General features: G+C 35.7%; 1 pseudogene across 1 annotated transcript in view; it reads left to right on the top strand.

Annotated features, from left to right (window-relative positions):
* Positions 1-21,381, top strand: part of LOC308258820 (barrier-to-autointegration factor-like) — a 93,938-nt pseudogene extending 72,557 nt beyond the window's left edge. The window contains exon 2 of the transcript in view: positions 21,122-21,381. The product of the transcript in view is annotated as a barrier-to-autointegration factor-like (transcript). The remainder of the gene's footprint in view (positions 1-21,121) is intronic.
* The last annotated feature ends 2,942 nt before the right edge of the window (positions 21,382-24,323 follow it).

The raw sequence follows: 24,323 nt of genomic DNA, 5'->3' as shown, positions 1-24,323 counted from the left end.
CATTTCAATATGCCAGTGTTGTACCTTATTAAGTGAATTCTCTTCTCAAATAGTTTCTCCTTTTAAGTTATTTTCTTGTAAATGCAATAATCATTTTTGCCTTCTATTTTATGACTTAATGATTCAGATCTGAACTATTCCCCGAAATTGTGTGCTAAGGGCCTACCTGCTGGCCTGTAGTGATATCAGAAGTGGGGCCTATTTGGAGAAACTAGGTCACTGGGGACCTTCTTTGAAGGGTACATTTTGTCCCTGTCCCCTTCTTTTCTCTCTCTCTGTTTCTCAGGTGCTCAGGGTCTGTCTGTATCTTTCTTCTGCTTTCTGGACTCCATGGAGAGAGTAGCTCTGTGCTGCACATCCTCTCTGCACATCACCACAGGCCCAGGAATCATGGGCCAAGTGTCATAGGCTGAAGCCTCTTAAATGGCAAGCTGAAACAAATACCCCCCCCCACACACACACACACACTTTTAGTTGCTTTTTTTTTAGACAGTTTGTCATAGTAATGGAAAGCTTAATAACACACTTTTTATACTTGTAATGTCAACTTGCATTAATTTTCTACCTATATATAAAATAAGAAATAGTGGGATTGTTGTATTTTTAATTTAACTGTGAATTCTTCTAGTTTTTCCCTAGAAAGCATAATACTGTATTTGGGTGCAAGTTTGATGCATTTTATCATGTTTAAGTGTTATTTTATTTTGTGTTTTATTAAGAATGAGTATAAAATTAAAAATATTCTATAGATCTATTACTCTAGTAAGTCACTTTATTAGACTTCTGAATATTAAATCATCCATTAAAAAAATCTCATGTCACACTGGGCATGGTGGCGCACAATTGTAATTTCCGTGCTTGGGAGGCTGAGCTACTTAGCGAGGCTCTCGGCAACTTAGCGAGACCCTATTTCCAAATAAAATATAAAATAGGTCTGTGATTATATCCTAGAGGTAGAAAGCCTCTGGGTTCCACCCCCAGTACCATTAAAAAAAAAATCTCAGGTCATAAGTTAAATTTCATCCCCTGAAATTCCCATCTTGATATAGTAATTTCTAGTACCTCTGAATATCTTGAACTTATTTGGAAATAGGGTAATTGCAAATATATTAATCACAGTGACTTGGAGTCATAATGTAGAAGACTGGGTTTCTAACCCAATAGGACTGATGTCTTTATATAAAGAGGAAATTTAGCCAGGCATCATGTTATGTGCTTATAAGTGCTTATAAATCTATTATTTGGGAGGCTGAAAGAGGAGGAACAGTTTTTGACTAGTTTTAGCATCTTAGTGAGATTCTCAGCAACCTAATTAGACCCTGTTTCAAAATAAAAAATAAAATAAGGCTGGAGAGTAGCTTGGAGATAGAATATCCTTGATTTCATTCCCAGTATCATAAAAAAGAAAAGTTGCATAGTTATTTATAAAAGGAGAGAGTCTTACGAACATGATAGAGTCATGTATTCACAAGCCAAGAAATGCTACCCATCACAAATGACCCCTTAGAGGCTCAGAAAGAGCCCGGCAACAGACTCTTCCCTGAAAGTCTCAGAAGGAGCTCCTCCTGCACCATGCCAGAACTGCAAGACAATAAATTTCTCTTGTATAAGCTATATAGTCTGCAATACTTTGTTTTAGTTTCCCAGGGAGACTAATAAATAATATTTGTTCTTTATATGATTAAAGTGCTATTTGAAACACTTACCCAATATTTTATTTAGAAGTTTTCATCAATACTCCCGTGTTAATCATCTTCCTGTCACTGATTTAAAAAAAAAATATCTGACATAAACTACTTAAAAGGAAGAAAGATTTCTTCTGGATCATGGTTTCCGAAGTTTCCTCTTCATGATCATTTGGCCCTGTTGTTTTGGGTCTTTGGTGAGGCAGAGCCTCATGGTGGGAAGCATGTAGCATGGCAAAGCTACTTACCTGTGCCAGCTGCGAGGTAGAGGCAGAGAGAAGAATCTAGAGCCAAGATATATCCTTAATGCTTGCCCCAGTGACCTTACCCTGGAAGTGAACAGGTTCTTCCAACACAGCACCGCCTCCCAGTAGTGCCACCAACTGGAACCAACCCTTCAGCACACAAGCCTTTTTAGAGCTTGGATATTCCAGAGCCAAATTAAAACATCGTGCATACATTTAGTGTGTGATTTGTTGAATTTATTTTGGTGTATTTATTTTTAAGGTCTTCATGATAGCCTATTATACAATGTTCTTTGATACCAATTTAATTCTGCTGCCTGTGGACCAACACTATTCCCATTTATTCCAGGGAAGCCTTTGTGTTTGTCAGATCTGCCATTGTGAGTTCTTGTATGTTTTCCGCTTTTATGAAACAGACCTTCAGAAGTGTGAAGATACCCTAGGCCTGCTTTAAGCTGTAGGATAGAATTTGTCATTGAAACTTGTGCATGATACCATGTTTATAGTAGCATAATTTGTAGTAGCTAAGTTACAGAACTAGCCTTCAAGAAATGAATGGATAAAAAAATGTGGCACAAACACATACACATACAATGGAGTTTTACTCAGCCATAAAGAAGAATAAAATTGTGATGTTTGTTTTCAAATGGATGGAACTGGAGAACATCATGCTAAGTGAGGTTGGCCAGATCCAGAAAGCCAAGGGTCACATGTTTTCTATCATATGTGGAAGCTAGAAAAAAAGAGGCAAAAGGGACCTCAGGAAAATAGGAAGGACTGTACAGTAGTAGAAATGGGTCAGGAGAGGAAGGAGGAAAAAGAAAGGGTGTTTTCAGGAAAGGAAACAGACCAAATTATATTATATGCAATAAATGAATGTATTACTATGAATCTCACTTTCACATATAATTAAAATGCACCGATAAAATTTTTAAAGAATATTTGTCTTTAAGATTCACTGAAGCTTGAGGATTTTTGAATATTTATTTTTAAAAATGATATTTGAGCCAGGCGTGGTGGCACACGCTTGTAATCCCCGCTTTTGGGAGGCTGAGACAGGAGGATCACACAGGTTCAAAGCCAGCCTCAGCTACTTAGTGAGGCTCTCAGCAACTTAGTGAGACCCTGTTTCCAAATAAAATACAAAATAAAAAGGTCTAGGAGTATAGCCTGGAGGTAGAAAGCCTCTGGGTTCCACCCCCCGGTACCACAAAAAAAAAAAATGATATGTGAGAGAAAGAAAATTTGTTTTATTGGGCCATTTTTGTGTTGATCATACTAGCTGAAACTGTTAAAAAAAAACTTTCTCATCTTTATTTTTTTATTTTTTATATTTAGTGGTACTGGGGTTCCTGGAAGCCCTTCTATCTCCGGGCTATACTCCCAGACCTATATTATATTGTTTTATATGGAAACAGGGTCTCCTAAGCCAGCGCGGCTGGCTTCGAACCTGTGCGATCCTCCTGTCTTCACCTCCCAAGCACAGAAATTACAAGCGTGCGCCACCATGCTCAGCTCCTTTCTCATCTTTAAATACGTCACATACTTATACTAGTAGACCATTGAGCATAAGAATTGAAGTGTAAGCTCTAATGTCAAATTGTATTGGTTTATGTCATAACTAACATGTATGAGCTTTGAGACACTGGAAAAGTCATTGGACAAGACATTAAAACTTTCTAAACACCAGTTATCCCATCTGACAAATGGGATAATATGACATAATGACATAATGACATAATGACAATAATCTTTAATCAAGTAGTTATGTGGAACAAATTATACAAGGTGAGTGGAAACTTAGCATAGTGGGCAGCCCCAAGTGTGTGCTGTATAATTTTACTTTTCATAATTATGATTTCTCTTCTGTATTACTACTTTATAAGATGACTTATGTTATTGAAACTAATAAGCTTCTTTCTTTATCTTTAAAGTGGAGTCATATCTAGGCAGGGTGATGCATATCTATAGTCCCAGTACAAGGAAAGTTGAGACAGAAAGATAACAGGTTTGAGGCCAGCCTCAGCAACCTAGCAAGACCCTGTTTTAAAACAAAAAAACAAAAAAACAAAACAAAAAAAAAAGGGCTGAGGTGTAGCTCAGAGACAGAACATCCCTGAATTCAATTCCCAGAGACACAAAAATAAAATTAAATATGGAAAAGAAAATATAAAATGGATTCAGATTAGCCAGGTGGGGTGACATGTGCCTATAATCTCAGTACTTGGGAGTCTAGGATAGGAGGATCATAAGGGCCAAACCTTGTGATCCCTTAACAACTTAGTGAGACTCAGCAGCTTAGTGAAACTCTCAGCAACCTAGTGAGACCCTGTTTCAAAGACAAAAATATAAAATACAAAAAGACTGGGAATAGAGGTTGGAGGCAGAATGCCATGAGCTCAGTCTCCAAAACTATACACACCTAGGTAAAAATGGAGCCTGATGACTGATGGGAAAGATCCATAAGAGGATGTAAAGCTGGATGTGGTCCTGCACATCGTAACAGTAGTACTTGGGATACTGAGACAGAAAGATCATAGGTTCTATAGCATGTAGTAGAACACCCCTGAGTTAAATCCCTAGTATCAAAAATAAATGAATAAATAATAGAAAAGAAAGTATATCAGAAACTGACTTTAACATCTTGGTGATAGGTATTACACAATTTGTTTTTATTGTTATTAAGATTTGATGAAATGTTTCATGGTTATTACTCTGCATACTAAAAAGCAATTACTCACTTTTTAAGACCCAATTTAAATTAGCTTAAACATATGCATGTTATAAAGCACAGAGAATCTGTTTTGAATGTACACTAGATAAAACTAATAGTCTCTAGGATTTATGTTTCATCTTTTATGACTATGGCAAAATGTAGCATGATAAACCAAGTTAGTGTGTTTCCTTGAGAGTTGTAGACTGATAGTAAATCTCAAGGACTTTCTATACAACACGTTTATTTGCTTTCCAGTGTAAATGGCAAATTGATGGCCAAGATTTCACAACACAGTCTGGCCTTATTATCATGCGTAAAACAGCCAAATAGGGAGAAAATAAAGCTTTCTAAAAGCAATGTTGCTTACACTTTGACATGCTCAGTAGGTAATCATTGGAGAACAGTAGCTACACAACTGGCCTTTTTTATATTTTTACTTAGAAGCAGAGTCTTACTAGGTTGCTGAGACCCTAGCTACATTGTGGAGGCTGTCCTTGAACTCACCATCCTTCTGCCTCAATCGTCTCAATCTCCTAAATACTGGGATTACAGTAATGCCCAGCATGCCCAGCAACAGCACACATTTCTGTGTTAATGACCAGAGGAAGCCCTGCCATGATTCAACTGGTGTCTCTTTGTTTAGGATTTTTCAGACTTATGTCATATGAAACTTATAGCATATGAAACATGCTATGACTTATGTAATAACATCCCATTGAGCTCGTATTATGGGAAAATCACTTTAGGAATCATTCTGTAATGAAGTTGTTTATATAGTCAGTACTATGAGCATGCCAGCTTTTACTACAATTGTAAGTAGTGTCTATCTAGTTCAATTATTTTTCATCTATAACAAGAACAAAGGATTAATAGGCAACTCTTAAATTTGCAATATGTAATCAATTACACAAGGCAGTATATCTCAAGTTGACTGGAGCATTCACAAATACATGTTTATATAAAAACTATAGATATGCACACAAATAAATGCATATGTATACAGAAAGCTTCAAAGCACATAGGATAACATGAAGATTGTTTCTTATTTTTCTTCATCACAAGAATGGTTTTCATCACCTATTAGAGAAATGAACTAGTCTTGTCTTTTTTAAATTAGTCTCTTTCTTTCTTTCTTTCTTTCTTTCTTTCTTTCTTTCTTTCTTTCTTTCTTTTTTATAGCAATGTAGTAAAAACCTCCTATCACAGCTGGGCATGGTGGCGCATGCTTGTAATCCCAGTATTCGGGAGGCTGAGACTGGAGGATCACGGTTCACAGACAGCCTTAGCTACTTAGTGAGGCCCTCTGCAAATTAGTGAGACCCTGTTTCAAAATAAAGAATAAAAAATAGGGCTGGGGGTGTAGTTTGGAGATCGAATGCCCCTGGGTTCCATCCCCAGACCCGCACACACACACAAAACTCTCATCACCAGCAAGTCCAGCTCTGAAACTTTGTAGTTGTGATATCTCAACCTAGTCACTTAGTATCTCTGTGCTGGGAGTGGCTAATCTAATAAAATAATACTCACAACAGAGGGTTATTGAGAGAATTGAGTAAATTTGCAAACATAATTTCATGTGGCCCATAGCAAGAGCTGTATAAGAGTTTACTATGATTATTTTCTTTCTTTATCATAGGCTGTCATATCATCTGAGATCATGTTCAAAATCAACCATGCCAAAATTTTTTTCTAATCAAGGCTTTTGTTTATTTGTAGAAAACACTTAGGCTATATGTTATGGTGAACAAGAACAACCTTAATGGACCCGCTGGCAAAGAATAGAAACAGGTATATAGCTAATTATCTTATATCTTATAGATAATTATTATCTTCATCAACTAGGTATATAGTTTTGCCATCTGTGCTCTTAATTCAATACTGAGAAAATTAATGTATTTCTAGAAACATAGCAATGTATTTCTAGAAACATAATTCAATTTCTTTTATCTGCAAATTCTTTGCAGCCTCAACTTTTTGCCCAGGACATCCTTCTTTTGCTATGGAGTGAGGGTAAGTTTGTAAGATCGCCCTTTAAGTCAAATCACATCTCCCCACCAGCAACAATTTAACTTTGCTTGCTACAAAGTTATAATGAAGTTTTATTACTTAACCATCTGATGCCCATGTGGAGTCAGACCTCACTGTACCTCAAGTACTGAATACAGCAACTTCTATTTTGCCTTGAAGTACTTTATTTGTGCCTTAGCACATGAGGCTATCTATAAAACCTTAAGATTAAGTAATCTTATAAATCCCTTTTGTTTTCTTTTCTCTAGTAGATGTTTCTATTTTTCTGTTTTTCTTTTTTTCCTTTTTTTAGAGAATAGATGAACATATTTTACATTATTTGTGCTTATATTTCATTATTTGACAATAGATTTTAGGTTTCAAATCTTTTTCCCATAAAAATTGATGTCTATTGTACCATACTTTTCTTTCTTTCCTTTTTTTTTTTTGTGTGTGTGTATGGTACTGGGGTTCCTGGAAACCCTTCTATCTCCGGGCTACACTCCCAGACCTATTTTTATACTTTTTAAATTTGGAAACAGTGTCTCTTAAGCCAGCAAGGCTGGCTTCAAACCTGCGCGATCCTCCTGTCTCTGCCTCCCAAGCACGGGGATTACAAGTGTGCACCACCAGGCCCACACTTTTCTACATTCCACTTTTGCTGAAGAGAAGACTCATGTTATTCTTAACTTTGAGGGTTTTTTTTTTCTCTTTTTAATATACTTTTATCAGTGCATTTTAATTATATATTATAGTGAGGTTCAAAGTGATACAAACATACATGCACAGCACTTGGTGTGTTTTCCTCAGGATTCTACCTCCCTTCTTCCCTCAATCTCTCCTTACATGTTAGGGAGGTTGGTGGTGTTACCTTCATGTATGAACTTAGAATTATCAGATCTGTTTTCTTTATCAAGGAAACAGTTCTCTCTCTCTCCTAAGAACAGAAAGTAGTACCATATTTTCCACCTATACCACTCCTTGGTATCTTTCTATTTTTTTCACCCCCCCCACTAGGAATAGCTAAACCTAGATTTTTTTTATTTAAGTAAGTTGATAAAAATAATAAACTGAACAATGGTTGCAAATTACATTTTGACCAACTGAAATGAGGTAGCCCTTATTTCTTAAGAAAAAAATTCTGACAGCTTTTATGCAGTCCATAGAAGTAGGACAATAAAAATCTATTGACCATTGTTTCTGAAGTTCCAATAAAAAATTTCAAAAGAAAACAGTCTTCTTTTTTGGCCCTTCATGGGAAATTAAGTTGTAGAACTAAGACAGAGAAAGAAATGTTTTCATTACTGTGATAGGAAAGAACTTTTTCATCTTTCTCAGAGAAGTTGAAGACAGCAACTACAATACAGGTACAAATACCATAAATCAGGCAAGAGAAAGCTGGCTATACAGAGGAATGCCTAGAGTACTCTCCGTGGTACGAGGGCCTGTTTCTATAGGGGTGCATTTATAGGGAAGAAAATGTAGCTCATGGGGGCTAGAAATGGAGGCTGAAAAATTAAGCTGTCTATGCAAAATGCTGAGGATGCAGTGGGCATTAAATGATTGAGTAATATTACTAAAGGAAATAGGGTGTTTTGAGAAGTACTGAGCAGGATAACAAAAATCCTATGTGTTTATCTCTAATTTTTATGTTGGATTTACTTAAAGGTTCATTGTTTAACATTAGAAAGGGAAAACCCAGTAAAAGTCCCATTTAGAAATATGAGGTTGTAGAATGGGGGAGAAACTGGCAGGAAAAAAAAAAAAGAAAAAGAGTGTTGAATCACAGATTTGGGAGGCATCTACTTTATGGCGGTAGATAGAGAATATTATATTCCCAAGAGTAAAGAGATTTGAAGGCTAAATCTTCTGAATCTTTAGGGGGCATCAGGAAAGAAAAGACAAAAGTAGAAATCAGTGAAGGACCAGAATTAGGTAGGTTTTTTTGTTTTGTTTTGTTTTACTCTCTTTAGGTTTATTAATTTAAAATGTACAAGAATATTTTATATTACATTTTTTCTCTTTTTAAATAAGTATTTTTGTGGCTTATTACATGATTCTTCTCTACTAGGTACCCATCAGTATCTTGCTAGTACAGCAGAATTCTATAAAATAATTTCCTACAAAAAACGTTATTCTAATTTTATCGTTTAATAAACCTAGGTGGAAATGCTCAAGGAATGTGCTGAATGGAATACAGTTTACTTAGTATTACTTTGTATGGAATTATGCCTTCAATTGAAAGTTAATTGGCTTTTATGATTGGAAAGAGACTTGAATTAAATATGTCTTTCAGAGCTTTTCATAGAGCTAGGCACTGTAGCAGGCCTCTGTGGTCTATTATTCTGCATGGCATATAGAAAAAACTCATTTACCTCTATGTTAATTTAGCAGTGTAAACCATAAGCTAGAAGATTAAAAACGGCTCAACGAGTGCATACCCTGGGGCTTCTGTTAAGTGTACATTAGCGCACAGTAAATCTCTGCCATTTAAGAGTTCTGATGTGTTTATTCAAAGTAAACAGTTACTGTATATCTTAAGTTATAAGGCTTACTTATGGCAATTTAGATGATCTCAAGACAATTATACTGATCATATTACTGCTGTGCATGTTGCTTTTGAATAGCCACTTAGAGACTAGAGATCAGACAAGGCCCATTACTTTGTGTGACAAGAACTAAGCCATTATCCAGCTACATTTTCTCTTCTAATTTTCTATTTACTTTGTCTAGAATTGTTATTTATACCAAACCATTCTCTCTCTTTTGAATGCAAATGCATTTTTGCTATTAAAATATATAAAGAAGCATTCATGGGCTTATTTATTACAGCTGAGGCCCCAAATCTATAAGATACAGGGAAAAATAACCCCCAAAATTTGCAGAGCAAATAACATATTCTACTGTAGTTAAACAGGGCATGTGCCTATTACTTGCCAAAAAGCTACTTCACAAAGCTAGATTATCTAAGCTTTTGGTTTCTATTTTTGAAAAATATTGACTTTCCATAGTATCCATCTCATAGAATTTTAGCAATTCTTTTAAGTGGGAAAATAACCTTATTCTTTAAAATCATAAAAGTGAAACAATCTTGAATATATTTGTTTTGCAGATACTGTGTGTATCCTTTACATAACACTTCATAATAGGTCCAGCTACATGTTAAATTAAGTTATTCCTAATGTTAGACTTATAATACAAACTGAAAGGGTTTTTGTCTGTTTTGTTTTGTTGTTGTTGTTTTTTATTTTTGTAGTAGTACTGGGGATTGAATCCAGGGTTGCTGTACCTCTGAAGTACATCCCCAGCATTATTTTATTTTGAGACAGGATCTCACTAAGTTGTTGAGGGCCTCCACTTAGTTGTTGAGACTGGCCTTGAATCTACAATTCTTCTGTCTCCTCTTCTGAAACCCAGAGATTACAGGTATGTGCCATAATGCCTGGCTCCTGCATTTTTAAAGACCACATCCATTGCAATTTTTAGTGTGTCCTGATTTGGATGATAAATCAGATGACCACTGACTGTTTCAGCCAGCATTCTCACTGCTATGACCCAATAAAACTGACTACACAACTTAGAGAAGGGAGGTTTATTTTCCTATGGCTCTGGAGATTTCAGAGATTTAGTCTATGTCAAGCCTGTTACAGCTAGGGATCTTAAGGTATGGCAAAGGGAGGCAGAGAAAGGGAGAGAGTATGCTCTTACATAATTGAAGCCAGAAGCAAGAGAAATAACAAGGAGGAGAAAGAGCCAGACAAAATCCCCAAAGCCACTCCCCCAGTGATCTCTGTTCTGAAACCAAGCCCACTTCCAACATGGTGGCCTTATTTCTGTGAGGTCTAGGATACATTCTAAGAAGCATTCTAAATCCAAACCATAACAGCTGCCCTAAAATTTTTATAGCAATGGGAAATTGTTCTTATGGCTCTTTCTTTTCACCAGTAACTTCTGATTATCTTCTAAATCAAGGGTTCCCAGACCTGGGTACACACACCTTACCTGCTGAGCTTTGGTGCTCAGGCTCCAGCAAAGATTCCAACTTAACTGGTTGTAGGTGAAGTCTTCTCTGAATTGTTTTGCTTCTCCTTTTTCTCCTTGTTTTCTTACTCCTTATCATTTAAGCTACATATAAATCTAATCCATAGTCCACATTGAGATCCATTCTTCTGTGTGGAGGTAGCTCAGATGAATGATCAAGCAGAGGCTTTGGTATTAGAAAATTTGCCTGTAGCACTAAGATATTATACTGTGCTGCTTTGTGGCCCTGATTTGTTTCCTGAATTCTCTGAGCCTCTTTTTTATGCATTGTTTTAAAATGAAAGGGGTATAGATACTGCAGGGCTTTTCTTAGATTTGAAGTAGATAGTGCATGTGCAATGTGTGGAAAATACTAAGTATCAATAAGTCCCACTGAGCCACTTCAGTTGGAAACATGGCTTTATATGGGGAAGAGGTAAAGCTTAGGAGGTAGAAGAGTACTTGTAGAAGTATGACTCACATATCCCTGATCTCTAATAAGTTTATTTTTGTAGAAAAACTTCCCTTGATATCCTAGAACTAGAAAGTAAATTTTCATGAGTCTGATTGCCATATATATTCAAGAAGATAGGAGAAAGATGTTCTCCTCCAGTTGTAAATATCAATGAATTTAGCATTAGTTATTAACTAATTACTGAACATGTTGATGTGATTAGAGACCAGATAAGATTACTAACCAGTAGTGTGTCTTTGAAACACTTAACTCTTCTTTATTTCTTGGTTTCCTCATAAAAGTTAATAAGAGCCATTTTTTTTCTTAGATCTATACTTAAGTTTATGTATTCACTGCTATGAGCAAAAAACAGTATATGTTATCCTCTTCTGGCAAGACTTAAAACTAAAATAATTTAAGTAGTGAGAGTAATAGATATAATATCAGTAATAATAATAGTAGAAATACACTCTAAATGCATTGACAACCAAAAGATGGTCTTAAAGGCAAATAAGAAATGATTCCACATTGACTTGCCTTTGATGAATTTTCAGTTTCAGATGCTGGATAAAGCTATCACATTTTTAGCATTTTACTATTTTTATAATGGTGTTTTACATATTTAACATTTTACTGTGACTTTTGAGGAATACTTTAGTGGTTATGAAAACCTTGCCTTAGCCAGTAGAGTATTGAAGAACAACTCATATTATCACATAGAAGTTTATTTGCTATTACCTAATATAGACGTTTTCTTATTCACCAACATTCCACCAATCTAGCTTATGGATGTTTCCTTCTTTTGTGATTAACTTCTCCTTATGCAAGGGACATTTGAGAAAGTTAAGTGGTGTGAGATAATTCATTTGAGCACTCATCCAGAATGATTCTTTTTAGGATCTTAGCAGCATTTCTTATTCAATCACACTTTGTTTTACCTTATACCTTTTGTTATTGTACCTCAAGACACAGGAAGGGTGCCAAAAGGGAAACACTAAAAAGAGAAAAATAATTAAATATAGAGTAGGTAAAAACATGGAAGGAACATCTATTAGAGAACTTGTCCCACCCCTCCTCTCTTTTCATAGCTCTTTTTTTCTCCCCAAACATCAGACTGAAGAGCAATCTCTTTCCGCAGGATTAAATCAGATAAACAGGAAGCTGAGGCAGAGACTACTGGAGAAAACAATGTGATCATTCTGCTTTCTGCTTTACTGCACTTACTAAGCCATTAACACTGATATCAGTATGACAGGTGAAATTCCATTCCTAGTGTCACAGCTGCCATTTACTGTAAGCTCATAAAATAGACTAATATTTGGTTTGTTGTCTATATCCAGAGACACCTGACAAACATTTACCCACTTTACTCGGACTGGATATTGAACCTAACAGAAATCATTAGTAGCAATAGCCTCCCCCCCCAAAAAAAGACTAAATAAATAAGTCTTATTGAAATAAATAGTAACCATTCAATAACATGTTAAAATAATAATCTTATTGAAATAAATAACAATAAATCTAACTGAAAGAAAGTTTTAGATTCTAAATTAAAGATAACCAAGTGGTGTGGATAAAAATGCAAAAGAAAATGAATTAAAAAGCCAAGCTTTCTGAAGAGTGCTAAAAGTGAGTCACAGGGGATCATTTTCTTAAGGAAGATTAAAGAGCAGCAGAGTATGAAAACAGAAATAAAAGTTATTGAGAGGAAAGCACTGTAGAGCTATTGATTTAAGAAGGTAAGCAGGCTAGAGGAAGACGGGAGAATGTGGGCATTGTTTGAAAGGACCCTGAGCTACATGACTGTCAGAGGTCATAGCAATGGTTATTATAGACAAGAGAGCTTCCATTACAAAGAGTAACCATTCCTGAGGAGGCCGCTTACATCAGTGGAGCTTCGCCAAGGTGACTAGTAGCATGTCAGCAATCAGCTCATTCTGTTCCTCATCTGCACCTCTTCCATCTTTAGCTTGACTCTTTGAGATCATTGAACTAGCTAGACTTGCCAGCTCGGTTCAAAATATTTAGATTTTCACTTCCTCTTTCAAATTACATTTTGTTTTTTATAGTTCAGCATTCCTATTTTATTAACAAGTAGCTTAACTTTGATACAAAGTAGGTTACTTCTCCAACATCTCACTATCAAAAAGCAATGATAGAACTAATTATGGTAATCATCAAGAATGAAAACAATATTAAATTCTGGTGAGGATGTGGGGAAATAGAAACTCTTATACACTGTCGGTGGAATTGTAAATTAGCACAACCACTATGGAGATTCCACATAAGACTAGAAATAGAACCATCATATACTGTATGATCCAGGTATTCCATTCCTCCTCGATCTATTCCCCCAAAAAATTAAAGTCAGAATGCTTTAATGATTCAGGTATATTCATGTGTACAGCAGCATAATTCACAGTTTCCAGTTATGGAACCCTGTCTACAGAAGAATGGATAAAGAAAATGTGTTATATATACACAAATTCTACTCAGCTATAAAGAAGAACTGCCATTTGCAGAAAAATGGGGGAATTAAAGAATACTGTGCTAAGTGAAATCAGCCAGTTTCAGAAATTAAGAGTAAATTATTTTCTCTCATCTGTAGAAGATAGAGATAAAATAGTAAACAAAAGGAACTTCATATAAACGAGGAGAGAGACTATTAGAATAATGAAAGAGAACTAAAGGAGGGAGATAAGGAGGGGAAAGGAGAATTGATGAAAGAAACTGTATAATAACACTATGTTCATATATAAAGGCACCATTACTAACCTCACTAACAGATATGGAAAATAGTGGAAAGTGGGAGGGGCAGGATGGGATCCAGAGGAAAACACACCAAATGCTGTGTGCATGTGTGTTTGTATCCCTTTGAACTTCACTATGATATATAATTATAATGCACCAGTCAAAGTATATAAAATTTTAAAATATAAATTTATTTATAAATTGTAACATCACTTTGTACCCTATAAGTTTATGCAATTTTGTCAATTTATTGTAGATCTGATAATAGGCTTTAGAGTCCTCTCATATTCCTGTTTCTATCTCTTTATCTTATTGCCCTTTGGTTAATCAGGATTGATTTTTTTTTCTTAAGTGACAAAAGACACAAACTCAAACAGATGACAAAAGTCAAATAAATCAGTCAGCAAAATGAAATGCACCGAATCATATAAGAGGAGAGGCAGGTGAGAAGCTGCTCTCGGCTGCTCTCAACTGGTTTCAGAAATTTAGTTGCCATCTCAATACCTCTCCATCCCTCTCTATCTCTTCTTTGTACACCATTCTCAACCTCTTCTGCTGTAATTACAGAGATCACTTAGTTTACTACTGAGTTCATTGTTTTTTATTAAAAATAACAGAGGTCTCTAGGGGCTACTTAAGCTTCCTAGGACAGGGAGATCTCACTTTTCATTGCTTATAAATTCCAGGGAATAATTTACCCAATCTGGGTCAAAGGCCAATCTCCTGGTTCAATTCTTAAAACAATGGATTCCCCATTCTTGGCAGGTGGAGACAGGAGGATCGCAGGTGTGAAGCCAGCAAGGCTGTCTTACAAGACCCTGTTTCCAAATAGCAATATAAAATAGGTCTGGGAGTGTAGCCGGGAGGAAGAAGGGCTTCCAGGAACCCCAGTACCACCCAAAACAAACAAACAACAACAACAAAAAAAACAATGGATCAGATGCTTTTCTCTGTTAATAGGCTGTGTTCCAGGAAGTTTTAGAACTTGAGGGAGGGGAGTGGCTTTCACTATTAAAAAAAAAAAAAAGATGTGCTGAAAAGGCAAGAAAGGAGAGTTGTTGAACTGAAATCCCATTTTTCATGTAATCACTAAAGTTAAGGAAAGAATTTATGTTTATAAAATATGACTCTTAAGCTAGACATAGTGGCACACACCTGTAATCATAGTTTTTGGGAGGCTGAGACAGGAACATCACAGGTTAAAAGCTTCAGAAATTTAGAAAGACCCTGCTGCCAAATATAATGTAATATAATATAATTAATATATATATATACATATATATAATGGGGCTGGGGAATGTAGCCTCCTGGTTCACTCCCCAGAAATACACACACACACACACACACACACACACACACACACACACACACCACGCACGTCATGACTATTAGATATGACTTTGTAAATACACCAATGTTCTTATCTTTCACTGGCATGACTCAATATAGAACAGTAATCTAGGGAATACAGCAAAGAAACATACTGAATAATATTCTAGTCTAGGAAGTAAACTATTCTGCCGAAACTCTTCTAAGTGGAAAAATGTTTTCATCGCTAGGAAACGTTTGGTTAATTGTACCAAGTGCAGGAGTAGGAATGAGTGGGTAGAGAAAGGTACAGCTTTCCACAGGAACTAGTTTGGTTAATGATTGCATCCTCCATTTTTCTCCCTCATCTCTCTACTCACTGCATCATTCCCATTGTATATTCTGTTCTGTTCTCTCCCCCTGGATATTTTTACTCTGCTCATTAAATATTTTTTATCTTCTTCCAATGTCATCTAGATTTCTTTAGGATACTACTGCTCTATCCTGGCTAAGAAACAATTAAGAAATAGTCTATGCCATTACAGGTGACTTGGTAGACTTTCATTAGAATATAAATCTAAATTCTAAGAGAAATCTTTATAATTACTTGACGTTTTAGGGAAAACAAAAATGTATGTTAAAAGATCTAGAAAATGTTGATTTGCAATATTTTATTGTTTTTTTATTGAAAAGGGCTTATTTATTTTTGTTATACAGGGGAAGCCTGGGGGTTTCTTTCTCTGAGCTATCCCTTAAATCCTATTTTTTTTTTTTTTTTTTTTTTTTTTAGTTTTGAAACAGGGTCTTCCTAAGTTGTTAAGAGCCTCATTAAGTTACCGAAGCTGGCTTTGAACCTGTGATCCTTTTGTCTCAGCCTCTCTCAAGCTCTGGGAGTACAGGCCTATGTCACCATGCCCAGCAAAAAGGACAAATTTAAAAAGGAAAAAGGAGCCCAGCATGGTGGCAGACACTCTAGTCCTACTACTTGAGAGGGTGAGTCAAGAGAATAATAGGTCTGAGGCCAGCCTCCACAACTTAGTGAGACCCTTAGCAACTTAAAGGGACCCTGTTTAAAATAAAAAGCAAAGTAGGGATAGGGGTTTAGCTCAGAGGTAGAATGGCCCTGGATTCAATCTCTAGTACCACAAAAAAAGAAGAAAAACAGGAAGCCAAATGATTTTAGAAAACAGTTACAGTCTGAACACAGAGAGAAAAGCTAGTGTATTCCTAAAATGAATACAACAGAAGCTATTAGATATGTCTGCCCTCTTTAGGATAACCTCATGTACTTATCAGAAATCACCAATATAATACAAAAAAATCAGATCATACTTAGCATAAATGGGAGCCAGCAAATAATGTACCAAGGAAAAATATAATTTAACTAAGATAATGAGTGTTATTAATGTGCTTACTAGTTGCATATATTACTCTATAAAGCCAACATGCTTCTCTGAAATCATTTCCAAAACCATTTAGTGGTGGGGGAGGGGTAGCAGGGCAAGGAGGGAAGGAGCAACTTGCACTTGCCCCAATAAACATGCAGCTTTCTTTTTTTTATTTTTATTTAAATAAATCTTTGATAACACCAAGATCCACCTAGGGTACAAAATACCTCCCTGTATTTCAACAGCTTACAAATTTTTCTTTTGTTAATTGTATTTTGTCATCTAATATTTCACACCAGTATCTCATAAACTTAGCATGTTTGTTGCTACTTTTGCTCACATGCCTTTTTGTTCAAAATCACCACCGCCCCCCCCCATTTGAAAGCATAAGCCAATTATATTGGTGATTTATGATTAGTACATAAGATGGGATCCAGAGCAAGCTATTTCTTCTCAATCCCTCCCTTGTTAAACCTAGATACAGACTTTAGTAGCACAGGGTTATTTCTAAGTGATAAAAAATTTTAATTTAGTAATTTCTACCAGGTGTGTGGGGGGGTGGCAGGGTATGGAAATGTCTGGACATAAAGATGAAAGCTTATAAATTCTCTCTACAGTGCCATCTATAGGCCCACTGAGTCTCTACTCGTGTCAGAGCATCCTATGGCTTTCTTTCAATATTAACTATAAGGAATATTTGTTTTCCTTATTTGTCATGAACATTTTCTTATTTTCAAACCTTAATATTAATAAATAATTTGCCTCTATACTAATGAAAGGAATCAAACATCTCATATTAGAAAACTCACACCAATTAGTCAAGAATTATCTAGCCAGAGAGCCAGATGTACCAAAATGTGTATATGCTAAATAGTGTCTTAAAAAATTACTTAGTTATAGAATCAAAATAACTTCAATTCTTAAGACTGTGTTCATTCACTCCAGACTTTTTCTACATTTTTTTCTGGCTTTGGGGGAATAATTTACGCCACACAATTAAATAGTAACCTCTTTTTTCCTGGTGTTAGCTTCTATTTACACAATTGTTCTTTACCAGTTTCCATTTGTAAAACACATTAACATTTAGCACAAAATTTTTAAAAATTTCATATCTGTATTTTATAATATGACTAGTAACTTTCCACCAGAATTTACTTTTCCACAGTAATGTATGTATATGTTTAGTATTTCTAATGAACTACTCAAACATTGAAATTTTAATGAGAAGGCAGTTAAAAGTATTATAAAGAACATTTAAACTAATTTAAATTTTAAATTCATCTTCATAGTGTCTGTTTCCATATTTTAGTTTTATTTATGAACAGCTCATAGCCAGGGAAGAAAGTTTTAGGTTATAATGGAAAGAGACTCTGAAAGTCATTAAAACAAAGAAATATTATGGAATTTGTTACGGAGCACAAGTTACATGCCCTGTGCAAAGCCATTAATAACTGAGTGATCACGCCGCACAGCTGGTATGCTAGATACTAATGTCACATTTACATATGATTGTTCTAGTTGGAGTTACCAAGGTACATTGCTTTTACTCCTCTGGGCTAGCAATTTAGCCTTATCTTTTTTTGCTACAGCCGATAACCAAATGAAGTACATATCCATTCCACGTGAAACACCGAAGGGCTCTATGGAATAGGCTCACATCTCAAAGCTTTGTATTCTGTGTTCTTAGATAAACCACTGTCGTATTTAATCAACTACCGCCTGTCTTCATATAATTCATTAGAGATATTTCCCAATATTCACTACTGTAGGTCCTAACACAAATATTTTACTTCCTTTAATCATAAATGATATCCTTTCTAAAAAATAAGTTTTTCTTATATGTAGATTTTATTTTGCAATACTGGGGATAGAATGAGGGGCATTCTACCTCTGAGGTACACCCCCAGCCCTATTTTTTTATTCTTTATTTTGAGACAGGATCTCACTGAGTTGCAAAGGGCCTCAATAAGTATCTAAGACTAGCCGTGAACACAGATCCTCTTGTCTCAGCCTCCCAAATGCTGGGATTACAAGTGTGTGCCACCACACCTGGCTTTGTAGATATTTTATTATAAAAGCCTTTGAAGGAAATTCTCCTATACTCAGTACATAAAGGTAAAATCAATTTGATATAGCAAAATTTCCCATGTTTAAATAAGATGTATAATTACTTCAAAGATAGAGTATACTTCTGTATATTTAGTAAGAATACTCCATTTACATGACCAAAATTTTATGAGATTATCATGCATGATGCTAATTGTTTTTAAATTGCACATGAATCATAGGTTATTTTGTAAAATTCACAAACAGGCTTGACCACATAGGTTTACCATAGATGTCATAACTAAACTTTGTCCATGTAACCTGAATTGTAGAAATAAAGCCCTATTATTCTTATAGGTATATTTTGCAGTTATCTAACAGATGTTGCTGACATTCTTTAGAAAATCAACTATTTTCTTGAAATCCAAAATATTCCAATAATAAAAATAGTCAAACTCCCTAATGATGAATTTGTGAGTAACATTAAATCTGTTTTGAGATGGACAAGACTTCTCTTTGTGGAAACTTCTTTGACTACTGACACAGGTATTTGATCCCCCCTTCAAATAGTAGCAGCAAGACATTATTTTTAATGAAATAACCAAGTTTATAATTTCTTATAAAAGAAAATATGCTCTAAAACAAACAAAGATATCAACATGTTTCTCTTTCTTAAGAAACCGAGGTTTTATATTATATTATGCTGTGTCAAACATTTATACCTTAGCAAAAAGTACTCTGTTGCTGGGATCAGGTTGCGACAATAAGTGGCAGAAGATGTGTTCACAATAGTTGACTTAAATTTAACTGGATGTCATCAAAAAGATAATAAAATGTTATCAGTTCAGTAAAAAAAATAATAGTATATTTCTGTCTGTATGTTTCTACATGATTTCATGGAAATTGACTCATGGGGTAGGAGTGAATTAATTTTATGATATATATATACAGATCAAGACTTTTCCTCTTTCCTTTGATCACCTCTTTTCCCCTTCTTTCTTTCTCCTTCTTCCACATATTTACTGCTCTTTCCCTCTCTCTCTCCCTCCTCCATCCTTTCTACTTTTCTCCCACATAAATTTACATTTATGTACTGAGTATAGGAGAATTTTCTTCAAAGGCGTTTATAATAAAATATCTACAAAGCCGGGTGTGGTGGCGCACACTTGTAATCCCAGCATTTGGGAGGCTGAGTGGTTTACTCAGGATTGTTTCAATTATCATCAGAGGGTAGCTACCTTGACATTTAATATTGTTCTCAGCATGACTACATATGCCACATAACCCTATGAGTTTGTGGTCTTGCTTCTATTATCCTTATACTATTATTCAGAAAAAAATATAAAATACTCTCTCAGCCAAAGGTTGTGAATAGCTTTTCCTATTGTGTGCTGGTGGAACTGTGATCTGAGTGTGTCCTCTAAAATTTGTGCATTGGGAACTTAATCCTCAGTGAAACAATGCTAAGATGTGGGGCTTTTTGAGAGGTGTTTAGGTCCTGAGGCCTTTCCCCTCAAGAATGGATTCATGTTGCTCTAGAATGGACCAATGAGAGTGAATTCTTTCTCTTCTACTCTGCTATGTGAGGACAGGACAGTGCTCCCCTCTGAAGGACACAGTATTGAAGGTGCTATCCTTGGAAGCAGAGAGGCTGGCCCATCACCTGCAGACTCCTTGATCTTGAATTTCCCAATCTCCAGAACTCTAAAAATTAAAATTATTCTTTATAAGTTATCCAGTCTCACATTTTTTTTCAAATAACAACATAAAACCAAGAATTAAGACAGACAGGAAGTTGTCTTACTGCCTTTATTTGGATTAAAATAGTAACATCTAGAAAATGTGAATCAATGTTAAATAATCTAAAGTTCACATCATGGATGTTCTAGATCTCACCAAATAAAAGATTATTGGTTAAAAGAGAGACACAATACAATACAGATGTAGTCATTATTTTTTATTATATTCTTAGGAACATTTGTTCATAATTTAAGTGTTCTGTGACATGTAGCCTTACATCATTAAAAAGCCTTACCTTTATTTTTTCTCCTTATACTTTTATTAGTTAATTGAAATGATATATTAAGATTCAATTTGATACAAATATACATGCACACAATTCTTGGTATATTTCCCTCTGCATCCCACCTCACTAGCCTCTTCTCCCTCTACATACATACTAGTGAAAACAGTAGTATACATCTACTGGTAATATTTTTATTGGTATTACCACTGGATTGGTATTACCAGATACCATAGTGTCAAATCATTATTTGAACTGCTTCATTCCTATATCTTCCTTTCCCCATCCTCACCTACTTTTTTTTTTTTAAGTCACTGACTTTATTGATCTAAAAAACTTTACAAGGACAGTGACTGTAATGAAAATTTTAAAAAAAAGGTGCCAAATGGCATCAAACAGACCAGAGGTGAAGGTGAGGGAAAGGACCAGGAATCCAATCACAAAAACTGGTAATCAATCAATGCCATGAAATTGGCAGCCCAATCAAGAAGACAACTTCCCAAAATCACCGAGACTTTGTGACAGAGCCCATGGGGGAAAAGCCGGTGGCGAAATCCTGGGCAAGAAGCTGGAGGAAAAGGGCTTTGACAAGGCCTGTGTGGTCCTTGCCAGTTTCTGGCGCTAAAGAAAGATGAGGACCTCTTCCAGAAATGGCCAAAGAACACATATGGTGCCAATGCCAAGCAGTCCCTGGACTGCTTTGGGTGCCTTCCAGAGTGGTGTGACACCTTTTTGTGACTTTTTTTGGGAGCCCTCAGTCCCCACTCCAGCGTCAAGTCTCCACCTACTTTGTAAATATTTTAAACATATTGTCTGTTTTGTGGATGCCAATAGTATATGTATAAGTGATGGGGGGGGGGAATGAACCTCTTCCAGTGCTATGTTATGGGTTCTTGGTTTTTTGTGGGTTTGTTTTGTTTTGTTTTTGCAGGTCTGGGGCTGGAACCCAGAGGCATTTGACCTCTGAGCTACACCCCCTGCCCAATGTTTTATTCTTTATTTTGAAACAGGGTCTCACTGAGTTGTGAAGGATCTCACTAAGTAGCCGAGACTGTTCGCAAACCACGATCCTCCCGAATGCTGGGATTACAAGCATGCGCCACCACGCCTGGCTGGGTTCTTATGGCTTAAGGTAAATCTTCCAAAGATCACACGTAGAGTGTGCATCATATATTCAAAAGGGGCAGTATCTCTCCAAGAGTTTTAGGGGAAATGAAAATAAGGGTAACTCTAAAACTATTAGATGGTACAAAAATGGTTCTAATACTGACTGGGAAATTTATTTTGAAATTGTAGATGAAGTGCTTGAATTAAATATTTCAGGAAATATGAGATCAGAACAAAAATATTTCTAAATATTTTTCATATGATTATAAATAAATTAGTAGGTATGTTCATGAATCAAATAATTTAAAGTAGGTAAAGTCTAATTTAATCTCTATCCTTTATATTCCAGTTGACACAAATAGTTTTTATCCTCACTTAACATTAATAAAACTTGGATTTCACACTGTACTTAGTATGTCCATATATTTGAAATATTGTAGTATTTTAGTTATGTAATATCTTTACACTTTTTTATTCCAGTGTGCAAACTAAGAATCATACCTGCTACAGTAGACACTATCACTTTTACAAATAAAATATCACATATTTGAAGAACAATTAATGTTATCAAGCTGATAAAATAAATCACATTAGAATTCCAAGCTACTGGCCCCAATGTTGATGTAAAATTCATATATATTATGGACCATATTGCCTCCTTGAGAAATTGCAATCTGAAGTGGCAGGACTCTTCACAAATGGCAAAGTAAACACTCTTTAAATGCTAAAGGAATGTGATATGCTAAGCCTATTACATGGAAATTCAGAAGTTAACAAAGTGGCCTGGCCTGGTGGCGCATGCTTGTAATACCCGTGCTTGGGAGGCGGAGACAGTAGGATTGCGCAGGTTCGAAGCCAGCCTTTCTGGCTTAAGAGACCCTGTTTCCAAATTTAAAAAAAAATATATAAAAAATAGGTCTGGGAGTGTAGCCCAGAGGTAAAAGGATTTCCAGGAACCCCAGTACCCCCCCCCCTCCAATAAAGAAGCTAACAAAGTGCCTTTTTTATTTTTCGGGCTGGGAATTGAAATCAGGGGCATTCTACCTCCGACATACACACCCAGCACTATTTTATATTTTATTCTGAAACAGGTCACTAAGTTGCTGAGGCTGGCCTTGAAGCTACAATCCTCCTGTCTCATCCTACCAAGTACTAGGATCACAGGTGCACATTACCCTGTCTGACTCAAGAATTATCTTTTCTGGTGGGTCTGTCAACAAAGAAGTAAGATGTCCATTTGCCTCGGTTTGCCTAGTTTGTGAAATTTTTTTTGGATGCAGAACTTTTAGCACTAAAATCAGGAATCTCTTGAAAAAGCTGGGATGGTTTCATTACAAGAATATAAAATCATCTGGAAAGTGTGGTGCATGCCTGTAATGCCATTACCTGGGAGGCTGACGAGGGAGGCTTACAGGTGGAGGGCAGTCTCCATCAGTCTAGTGAGACCCTGTTTCAAAACCAAAACAAACATAAAATTAAGGAAAGGGGCTGGGTTTGTAGCTCAGAGATAGAATTCCCCATAGGTTCAATCCTCAGTAACACACACACACACACACACACACACACACACACACACACACACACGTGAATTTAATCAGGATCATGATTAAAACAAAAGAAATTTTGAGTTTGTTCAGGGTGATTGTTGAGCTTAGGACTCTGTGACAATATTGGAACATTGAGAAAAAGCTATGTTTCTTTGAAATTTGATAGCATAATTATCAAAATAGTTCCAATGCCTTGTATCAGAAAGACTAAAACAAAAAGAGTCATCCGGATTCCATAATGGGGAGCAGTGTCTATGTACATGTGCTACCAAGCTACATACCCAGCTTCCATGCTTTATAAAATTTCTAGCCTCAGCTATTTTGTTATAGCAGCATTAAACTAAGAACTAATAAAATAAGTGGAACTGAAGGTTTTCTTAATGACATTGTTTGGGCTTAAAAAATAAAAGTAATATACATATATATTACCAAATCATAAACTATGGTTGCCTTCAAAACAAATCTCTGATGATTGCTTTTGGATTACTGTGAACATATCTTTATCATACATTACAGAAAAATATTTGGGTGTCTCTTTTATAAGTAGAGAGGTTTCTACTTTCATTGGTTTCCTCCAAGAAATGATAATGTCTTCACATTAAAACTATGGCATTTGGGCGTATACATTAGGCTGCATTTCATTCCTTTCAGAATCTCTTAGTGCATTTGCTGTACAGAGAAGAAGGAATAAAATTTATTATATTTATTAAGCCCTGATTTTGTGAGTTTTGAATACATTCCACATTTAATACTCATAATTATAAAAACGAATACTATTAACATGTTTATTTGTCAAGTGAAGAATCAAAGTTACTGAATGAATAAGTTACTCTTACCCAAGATCACTTTGCTAATAAGCGGTAACGACAGGATTTGAACCCGGCTGTACTTACTCTAGAGTCCACACATGTAGACCTCACACAACATCAGTGAGTGACCCGAAAAGAAAGTGAGAAAACGTAACATGACAGAAAACTCATGAGAGATAAGACACTGCGTTTCTTCTCAGGACAAATGCTTATATGT

Source organism: Muscardinus avellanarius, assembly GCF_963383645.1.
Source record: "Muscardinus avellanarius genome assembly, chromosome: 2".
Lineage (NCBI taxonomy): Eukaryota > Metazoa > Chordata > Mammalia > Rodentia > Gliridae > Muscardinus > Muscardinus avellanarius.
The sequence above is the reverse complement of the archived record's forward strand: the minus strand, read 5'-3'. Positions and strand labels throughout refer to the sequence as shown.